We start from the raw sequence: 11034 nt of genomic DNA on the forward strand, positions 1-11034 counted from the left end.
TTCTGCCTGCCTTGGCCTCCCAAAGTGCTGGGATTATAGGGGCGAGCCATCGTGCCTGGCCTATTCTTGCATTGTAAAAGGTTTTGAAAACATTTTTAAACTTCCTAGAGATGAAGGGTAAACATTCTCAGTCAATGAGTTCCATTTCTGGCCACAGGTGAATATAACATATTTTTCTTACTAAATGAGAGAAAGAAACAAAAGAAAAGCTGAACCCAACCCATGCTTCTTCCAGAAAAATACCTTGGCTAATAGGGCTGGATGTGGTGGCTTATGCCTATAATATTGGTGCTTTGGAGGCCAAGGTGGGAGGATCGTTTGAGGCCAGGAGTTTGAGACCAACCTGGGCAACAAAGTAAGACCCCTATCTCTATCAAAAAAAACAAAAACACCTTGACTGAGGGCAACAGCATTAGTACTACAATCTCCCTTCACCATTTGCAAAGCATTTTTCAAGCAGTGCAGATTATGGGCCTGAAATAGAAATCATTGCTTACCGAGTATGAATGACAGTGTTCTCACTGTCCCCTTGCCATCCGACTCCACATCACACACCTTTTTTCTCCAAGATCATCATCACCCAGGATTACTCTTCAGCCCAGCGAGCTCTGTACTCCTTCCCTCGCCCTGCGTCATCTCACACCGCCTCAGCCAGGCACAACCAGGAAGTCCTCCCCTCCTCTACACCTCCTCTGTCTACGAAAGCCCTACAGGAAAGTCCCTCCACCAGGAAGCTTTACCAGACCCACTCCACCACACTTCTGCCACTCAGCCCTTTCTTTGACCCTGGAGTCCACAGTGCCCTGTGCCTGGTTCCTTCAATGAAGGTATTGACCAGTAATTCTCCTGCTTTCCCTAGCACAGAAACACAGAAGTCAAACACCTGTATCACCAGCCCTGAGGAATCCATGTTGTCAGAAACACGATGCTCTCTGTTCCAAGGTATGGGCCCAGTGCCACATTTACATGTTGGAAGGATGTGTTGTCATGGTGACTGATAGGGTTGTCAATGGCTGACCAGTCCTTGTCTTCCCTTTCTGTTTGACTCATCAGCTTTTTAAGAGTTCCGAATCACTGGAATGGCTTCTCAAAAAGAACCTTACAACAATCTACCATTCTGACTTTAGTGATCAACATATTCTGATGCTTGGTTAATTTCGTTTTTTTACAAAATACTTATGACTATGGTTTATCGTAAAGGATACAACTCAGGAAGAGCTAAATGGAAGAGTCAACAGCTGAGTGGAATAGGGCAAGGTCTGGGAGGTGGGAGGGTCCCAAGGGCAGAAGTGTCTATCCCCATGGAATCAGCGTGCACCTGACGCTTAGTTAATGTTTAAAAGCCATTTTGTTGCCTCCTTTTGCATCTGTCTCCTTACTGCATGGAATAAGAAGAAATCAGGATGTGGAGATGAGATAAATGGCTCTGTCCTCCTGCAGCTCCACCCTCCTGTTTTCCTAGAGCTACTCAGGCTAGAGTAGCTGGATCTCAGTCATAATTGTGAGGAGACAGTCCTAATCACACCCCTTGCAACTGCTCATCTCTTTTACCGAAAAGAAAATTCCCAGGTTCTGAGTGCTTTGCCCACTCACAAAAAAATTTAAAGAACAACAAAATGTGTGTAACCCTTATTAGCATGGGTTCTGTGTCCCCAGGAGAGGACACACTGTACGGGAAACAACGTCCTACATTTAGGGGAGAATAAACAGCCAATTCTAAAGAAACGATTTTGAACAAGTAATGGCTAAAGAACAGAGCTTGATAGAAAGTTTAAAAAAAGGAAGACACTCACAAGACAACTGATTGCCTATTGTCGTAGGTCACTTGTCCTTCAGAAAGTAAATGAGACTCCAACTTCCCTTCTATTGCACAGATTTGCACAATGGTGATAAACCGCAACTCTCTCCCTGCTCAGCCTTCTTCCTGGCATGGAACAGGTTTTTCAAAATGGGCATCCACAGGACAGTGCCACCTGCAGGGCACTGTGAAGCTGGACCAGGGTTTTCTATCTAGGTGATAACTATGGTCTGCCAAGTTTGATCTGTGTGTGTGAAGCCTCAGGCAGACCCTTAAGCCTTGAAGGGGAAAGATGGTCTGTGTCCCTGCAAAGTCTGGATGCAGGGGGAGGGAGCAGTGAGCAATGGGCAGGAGTTGCTTCCAGTAAAGTCCCGGAGAGGACAGTGGGGTTTGCTGAACCCCCCTTCTAAGCATCCTGGTCAACCACAGTCTGAGAGAAGAGCGGTGGGGAGGGAGCCAGCTTAGAACTCTGCCTGGCAAGGGGTTGAGACACCAGGGGTTGAAATTCAGTGATGGCAAAGGAAGAGCTCTCCTCTTCCAAGTCAGCAGGTACATCTTAGTCTGGTGACCTTGGGTAAGTCCCTTCACCCCTTGGAGTCTCAGTTGCCGAACAGCAAAATGGGAGAGTCATCCAAGTGACACGAGATCTTTCAAGATAAAACTAGACAACATGTGTTAAAAACACGAAACTAGACTTTGACCACATGATTCAGCAATCATGCTCCTTGGTGTTTACCCAGAGAGGCTGAAAACTTATGGCCAAACCAAAACTTGCACACAGATGGTTATAGCCGCTTCATTCATAATGTCTAATACTTGAAAGCAACCAAGACTTCCTGCAGTTGGTGAATGGATAAACTATGGCATACCCAGACCATGGAATATTGTTCAGTGCTCAAAGGAAATGAGCTCTTAAGCCATGAAAAGACATGGAGGAACTTTAAGTGCACATTACTAAGTGAAAGAAGCCAATCTGAAAAGGCTACATGCTGTAGGATTCCAACTGTTTAACATTCTGGAAAAGGCAAAACGATGGAGACAAAAAAGAAATCAGGGTTGGGGAAGGATGAATAGACTAAGCACAGTGGATTTTCAAGGCCGTGAAACTATTCTGTGTGATACTACAAGTGTGAACCATTTGTCCAAACCCATACATTAGACGTTTGTCCAAACCCATAGAATGTATAGCACCAAGAATGAACCCTAATGTAAACTCTGGACTTTGGCTGATAATGCTATGTTAATGTAGATTCATCAGTGATAACAAATGGACCACCCTGGTGGGGATACTGATAGTGCAGGAGGTTATATGTGGGTGGAGAGGGGAATGGGGAGAATCTCTGTACTTTCTAATCAATTTTTCTGTGAACCTAAAACTACTCTTAAAAAAAAGAAAGTATACATATGGATTCTCTATAAAGGAAACTTTTTTTTTTTTTTTCAGAGTCTCACTCTTGTTGCCCAGGCTGGAGTGCAAGAGCGCCATCTTGGCTCACTGCAACCTCTGCCTCTGGGGTTCAAGTGATTCTCCTCCCTCAGCCTCCCGAGTAGCTGGGATTACAGGCATGCACCACCATGCCTGGCTAATTTTGTATTTTTAGTAGAGACGGGATTTCTCCATGTTGGTCAGGCTGGTCTCGAACTCCTGACCTCAGGTGATTGGCCCACCTTGGTCTCCCAAAGTGCTGAGATGACAAGCATGAGCCACCATGCCCAGTTAAAGGGAACTTATAATTAATTCTATAGGTGTTATTTCTATAGTAACACCTGTGGAAATAAAGGACTGCTACTCACAACATGCCACAGACTGCTATTTTAGAAGTGAGCTTCCAATCACAGCTCTCGAATCACACATGAAAATAGGACAATCCATCTATAGGAGTGGTGTGGAGATCCCCAGAGGAGGTCCCCCAAAGACTGTAGGGATGACAAGCCTTTGGAAGGCCATGTGTGGTGACTCCACTTGGATCCAAATGAGGCCCTTCACAGAACTCACAGTCCCATCCCCACATAAGAATGCCACAGTAGTGTCCAAAGGTTAGGAAGGAAAGCTGGGAGTCAGGTTTCGACTTAAGAGGGAAGGGCAAGGAGCTTTGGCAAAGGCTTGAGGAGCAGTAGAACGCCTGGGAAATGCTTGCTGTACGTTTCTTGGAGCCAAGATTTAGTAACCTGCTGGTATTTCTGATTTTTTATTCTTTTCTACCTTCCTTGCCCTCCAAAGAGAATGTTGTGTTTATCCACTCAGCATTAAATTAAAAAAACTAAATGTGATAATATATGTTAAGGCAGTATATACATTTCTAGTGACATTATTTCTATTACTTTAAGTCATCGTGGAAACCCTGAGGTTGTTGCCTAAGAAGACTTGCCTCTTGGCCAACCATCCCTGCTCTACATTTTAATAATGGAGAATAGGGTGGAAAGAGACAGACTGGATGGGAGAGGCTGAAGGTTAAAAAGAGGTTAAAAAGAGGCAGGGGTGGGAGGGAAGGAGAAAAGAGGAAAAATAAGCAGGGCAGGTATGGCAGAGTGCTGAGGTGACGGGTTGCATGGAAAGAGACCCCAGAGAAGCTGAGGCAGAGAGGGAAATGGAGAGGATTGGAAGTAGACTGCGGAGGCCATGGGCTGGAATCCCTTTCAAGTTCTTCAGGAAATGTGAGTAAATATTGGAATAAACCTGGGAAACCTTGATAATTCATGATGGCTCTTGGACACACGTATACGTGACCCCATGCAGAGAACAGAGCATAGGTCCTCTGGGGATCTCCACACCCACTCCGACAGTCTGATTGTCCTATTTGCATGTGTGATTCAAGACTTGTGATTGGAGGCTCACTGCTGAAGTGTAGTCTGTGGCATGTTGTCAGTATGGCAGCCTTTATTAATATCAAATACACAATTCTGGGATAATAAAAGCACTGAGGAATGGTGGTGGTGATTTATGATGATGACATAAAATACTGATGGGGTACTTACCATGTGCCAGGCTCTATGCTAAGTGTGTAGGTGCATTTGATGTTACAAACACAACACTACAGGGCAGGTATTCTTGTGATACTTAAACCAACAAACAGGTGAGGAAACTGAGGCTGAGAGAGGGTAAGTGATAAGTCCAAAGACATTTCTATTAAGTGTCAGAGCCGGGTGTGTTACAGTGGGTAGGTAGTCGGGTACGAGGAGGGCAGGAGAGGGCCCCTACCCAAACACCAGGAGTGCCAGGCAACCATCAGGTCATGGTCAGGCTGTTGTTAACTGTCTCTCTAACGTAGTAAATGGTCCCAGCCAGCACCAGGGAAAAGCAGTCTCCTAATAGGTAGAGGGCACCTGAAACTGGTGATCAGCAGCTTCCCAATAAGATCTCAGGAGTTGGGAGAAATAACGCAATAGCAAAGACCTGGAACCAACCCAAATGCCCATTGATGATAGACTGGACTGGGAAAATGTGGCACATATACACCATGCCAACATTGAAAACCCCATGTCAAAAGGTCAAACCATGCCCCTGATCTCCTGAGTTGCCCACTTGGCCCTCTTTCAAGTGTACTCTCCCTTTTTTCATTCCTGCTGTAAAGCTTTTTTTTTTTTAATTGCATTTTTGGTTTTGGGGTACATGTGCAGAACATGCAAGATAGTTGCATAGGTACACACATGGCAGTGTGTTTTGCTGCCTTCCTCCCCTTCACCCACATTTGGCATTTCTCCCCAGGCTATCCCTCCTCAGCTCCCCCCGCCTGCTGTCCCTCCCCTATTCCCCCCAATAGACCCCAGTGTGTAGTACTCCCTTCCCTGTGTCCATGTGTTCTCATTTTTTCTCACCCACCTATGAGTGAGAATATGCGGTATTTCATTTTCTGTTCACGTGTCAGTTTGCTGAGAATGATGTTCTCCAGATTCATCCATGTCCCTACAAAGGACATGAACTCATCATTTTTGATTGCTGCATAATATTCCATGGTGTATATGTGCCACATTTTCCCAGTCCAGTCTATCATTGATGGGCATTTGGGTTGGTTCCAGGTCTTTGCTATTGTAAACAGTGCTGCAATGAACATTCATGTGCATGTGTCCTTATAGTAGAACGATTTATAGTCCTTTGCATATACCCAGTAATGGGATTGCTGGGTCAAATGGAATTTCTATTTCTAAGGCCTTGAGGAATCGCCACACTGTCTTCCACAATGGTTGAACTAATTTACACTCCCACCAGCAGTGTAGAAGTATTCCTATTTCTCCACATCCTCTCCAGCATCTGTTGTCTCCAGATTTTTTAATGATCGCCATTCTAACTGGCGTGAGATGGTATCTCAATGTAGTTTTGATTTGCATCTCTCTAATGACCAGTGATGATGAGCATTTTTTTCCTGCTATAAAGCTTTTACTAAACTTTCCCTCCTGCTCTAAAACTTGCTTTGATCTCTCCTTCTGCCTTATGCACCTCAGCTGAGTTCTTTCTTCTGAGGAGACAAGAACTGAGGTCGCTGCAGACCCCTATGGATTCACTGCTGGTAACATACTTTGGTGGCACGTGACTCAGATACCTTCCACTGCTAACAGGTATTGAATTCACATAGCATAATTTCAAAGCAGAGGCTCTGAAATGGATGCATGTATGACATGCTGATGGAGTGGGAGGTTGCCATATAGTAGAAAATTCAGTTATTCCTTAAAAAAGGGTGCTGGGAAGCCAACTGCACTAACCCAGGTCACTTACCCCCAGCAAGGCTAGATGGCTTCTGCTGGGCTTCTCTCAGCAGAGGGCTGCTACTTTCCATTCAGGAGGGATTAAGATGTCTTCGTGCTGTTTTCAAAGTCCTTCACCAGGTGCTGCTGACCTCTCCTCCTGGCCACTCTGAAGCTCAAGCCCTGATGTGGCATCACAAATTAACACTGGCAAATTTGGTTCAGTGGCTCCTTGATCCCGCCATCCTGCCATCTTAACTGGATGCTTTTCTCCAAGCCGTAACCAGTTGGTAACACTGGACCTCATTTAACTTGGATTCTTGCTAATTTAAAGCAATGTGACATCAGATGGCCAAAAAGCATCAGAGACAAGTTCCAGGAGGACAGCAAGGCTTTGTAGTGACATTGGAACCACGGTGCTCTGGGTGAGCTTCAGAGGCACGTTGAGGCAGGAGACACGGTGCAGAGAGCCTAGAGAGAGAAGAGGTGAATGCTGGTCACCACCCACCAGGAGGGCTGGGATTGTGAGAAAATGTGAGACGCAGCCTGGAGAACCCAGGAATAGCAGGCAGTAGTGAGTTCGAGGGAGCTGAGGTCCCTGCAATTTCAAGTTGAGGTGAAGACAATGAAATGTTTTCCTCCCAGGCTGATGTAGCCCCAGAATCACAGGTCTTATTGCTAACTCATTTGTCTTAGGGTGATGCCTTCACTAATGTCACAAAGTCTTTGTGCAGGTCATGTTTCTGAGTCCACATTTGTTGTCTGAAGTAGCTCCAAGTCCAAAGCCCAAATTCGTAGAACAACTCACTGAATACATGTTTCATGGAGATTTATACCGAGCAGCTCATGGTCAGGGAAAGAATTTGAAACATAGAAATTTCCTCCCCTGCAAAAAGACTACAAACTGGCAGATTTCTAAGGGTGATAGTCAGCCTATGCTCTCCTCTGAGAACTTCTTAGTGTATTAGTGAAAGACTAATTGTGTCTCTATCTCTGATTACCACTGGCTGCAATGAGGACCAGACTTCCCTTGGAGCAACAGGATGAGGCTGGAGGGAGGACTCCATGGGGCCATTGATTCCCTCATCATTATGGGTCAAGGCAGTTGTCTGAGAGTCAAAGACCCATTAGCGATAATGCAGTCAAAATGGAAACTCAAAATGGTTCAAGCCCAAGGCAAGAGCAGAATCTGTGAATTAAGAGATTGAGTCATCCTTTCTAAACGTAGAAAAAATACATCAATTTATAGATTGTCATCTCAGCACCTGAGAGGGAGTACAGAGAAACAGAAAAAGTAGGAATTTGTAGAAGCTGAAGTTGGCTTGTACTATGCTAGATTATTTCTAATAATAATGCTTACACAATATTACCATAAGTCAGGCACTGTCCCAAACCTCTTATACATGTTAGCTCATTTAATCTGACCACTGTGTGACCACCTCACTCATATGACCAGTGCGGGCTGCCTACTCCTCTAGGTCTCTCCTTGTTTTATAGTGTAATGCTTTCAGGACCAATGGAAACCACAGGTGACCTGGGCTCAAGTGATGTAAGGAGTAACTTCGTCATTAGCCTGTACTGAATGCTTGCAAATCTGTCATGAGCCACTAAAGATGTTGACATTGCCTAAATGCAAATCTGTCTGTAAGGGATGATCCTTTACATAAAAAAAAGTCTGTTAATTATTAACGGTATGTCAGGCACTTACATAAACATTATTTCATTTAATTTCCACAGTCTTACAAGGCAGGTGGTATTTGATGGAAACAGAGGCTAAGAGAGACCAAGAAACTCACTCAGGTTCTCCCAGTTAAAAAGTGGCAATACCAGGATTTGAGCCCAAATCCTAACTCTAACAATACCCAAGAGATTCCTCCTCCTGTACCTCATGGTCTTAGTACTATGGTAATATCTTTGCATTTATTACTACTTAACTATGTCTTTTATTTATTTATTTATTTGTTTATTTTTGAGATGGAGTTTTATTCTTGTTGCCCAGGCTGGAGTGCAATGGCGCAATCTCAGCTCACTGCAACGTCTGTCTCCCAGGTTCAAGCAACTCTGCTGCCTCAGCCTCCCGAGTAGCTGGGATTACAGATGCCCACCACCATCCCTGGCTAATTTTTTTGTATTTTTAGTAGAGATGGGGTTTTACCACGTTGGTCAGCCTGGTCTCAAACTCCTGACCTCAGGTGATTCACCCGCCTCGACCTCCCCAAGTGCTGTTATTACAGGTGTGAGCCACCGCACCCGGCCTTAACTATATATTTTAATAAATAACAACTTTTAAAAACATAACTACAGTACAATAATCGCACCCAACCAAATTAACAATTTGTAATAAAGACCATGTTCCATTTCCCCTGGTTGTCTCAAATACACATATTTATTTGTTTATTTTTAATATATACTTTGTAGTTGGCTTTTTCTAATCAGTATCTAAACAAGATTTATACACTGCTTTTGGCAGATATGTCTTTAATTTTTAAAAAATTTGAAAAGGTTTCAAACCTACAGACAAGTTGAGAGGATAGTATAATGCACATCTGCCTACCTTTCAACAAGAGTCACCGAAGTTGGTATGTCTCTTAAATCTCTTTTCATCTGTCATTGTTCCCCATCTCTTTTTAAAAAGAGCCATTTATCTTTAGATGAAAATAGGTAATACGACCCGTAGAATTTCCCACATACTTAGTATTTCCGATTAATTACTCATCGTGTCACTTAGTGTATTCCTGTCTCATATTTTCTATGAACTGGGAGTTTTTACATAATTCATTACATTGAGGTTTTTGGTTTTTGGTGGGGAGAATAATATTCCATGATAATATTTCATGGTGATGTTATATACTTCCTTTTGTATCCACCAGGGTGCACATAACATCTGGCCAGTTTAACTTTGATCTTTGAGTTCAGCTGGTATCAGCTCAATCCATGCATTGTAGATTTCCTCATCAATTTTTAACTTAATGGCTTTAGCAGTCAGTGCTATTTTATCATTCTGATTGCATTTACTACTTGTGCTTCTGTAAAAAATCAAATAGCAGTCTGGTGGTTTGAACGAGAAGAAGACGGAACCAGAGCCGGGTGCGGGCAGTGGACACAGTTCCACCGACAGCAGAAGGTGACAGTGAATGTATACTCAACGTCAGTGACCAGTGATAATCTAGGTCGACATGACATGCTGGCCTGGATCAATGAGTCTCTGCAGTTGAATCTGACAAAGATTGAACAGTTGTGCTCAGGGGCTGCCTATTGTCAGTTTATGGATATGCTGTTTCCTGGCTCCATTGCCTTGAAGAAAGTGAAATTCCAAGCTAAGCTAGAACACGAGTACATCCAGAACTTCAAAATACTACAAGCGGGTTTTAAGAGGATGGGTGTTGACAAAATAATTCCTGTGGACAAATTAGTAAAAGGAAAGTTTCAGGACAATTTTGAATTTGTTCTGTGGTTCAATAAGTTTTTTGATGCAAACTATGATGGAACAGACTATGACCCTGTGGCTGCCAGACAAGGTCAAGAAACTGTGGTGGCTCCCTCCCTCGTTGCTCCAGCTCTGAATAAACCGAAGAAACCTCTTAGTTCTAGTAGTGCAGCTCCCCAGAGGCCCATCTCAACACAGAGAACTGCTGCGGCTCCTAAGCCTGGCCCTGGTGTGGTGCGAAAGAACCCTGGTGTGGGCAATGGGGATGACAAGGCAGCTGAGTTGATGCAGCAGGTCAACGTATTGAAACACTGTTGAAGACTTGGAGAAAGAGAGGGACTTCTACTTCGGAAAGCTACGGAACATTGAATTGATTTGCCAGGAGAATGAGGGGGAAAACGACCCTGTATTGCAGAGGATTGTAGACATTCTGTATGACACAGATGAAGGCTTTGTGATACCTGATGAAGGGGGCCCACAGGAGGAGCAGGAAGAGTATCGACAGCCTGGACCAGCAGAGCAACATCTGAATTCTTCACTCCAAATCATGTGCTTAACTGTAAAATACTCCCTTTTATTATCCTTAGAGGACTCACTGGTTTCTTTTCATAAGCAAAAAGTACCTCTTCTTAAAGTGCACTTTGCAGACATTTCACTCCTTTTCCAATAAGTTTGAGTTAGGAGCTTTTACCTTGTAGCAGAGCAGTATTAACATCTAGTTGGTTCGCCTGGGAAACAAAGAGGCTGATTGTGGGGCTCACTGTGCGGATGCGGGTCACACTGAGTGCTGGAGGAGGTGTTATGTTATACGCTGAGGCGGCAACCTCAGTGGAGTAATGTAAAGACTGAATTGAATTTTAAGCTAATGTGAAATCAGAGAATGTTGTAATAAATAAATGCCATAAGAGTATTTAAAATATGCTTCCATATTTCAAAATATAAAATGTACATGACAGGAGATTTTGCATTTGACATTGTGTCTGGGAAGGAAGGGTCAGACCTTGGACCCTTTGGAACCTGCTGTCACAGGTCTTACAGGGCTGTTTGAATCCTCACAGGCCTAGGCTTTGGTCTAAAAGGAACATTTAAAAAGTTGCCCTGTAAAGCCATTTGGTGTCATTGACCAGTT

The 11034-nt window shown here is 43.9% G+C and overlaps 1 pseudogene; it reads left to right on the forward strand.

The window, feature by feature from the left end:
• The first annotated feature begins 506 nt into the window (after positions 1–506).
• LOC100396150 (microtubule-associated protein RP/EB family member 1 pseudogene) lies at positions 507–10822 on the forward strand (annotated as a pseudogene).
• Positions 10823–11034: the final 212 nt, after the last annotated feature.

This window comes from Callithrix jacchus, chromosome 4 (assembly GCF_049354715.1).
Source record: "Callithrix jacchus isolate 240 chromosome 4, calJac240_pri, whole genome shotgun sequence".
Lineage (NCBI taxonomy): Eukaryota > Metazoa > Chordata > Mammalia > Primates > Cebidae > Callithrix > Callithrix jacchus.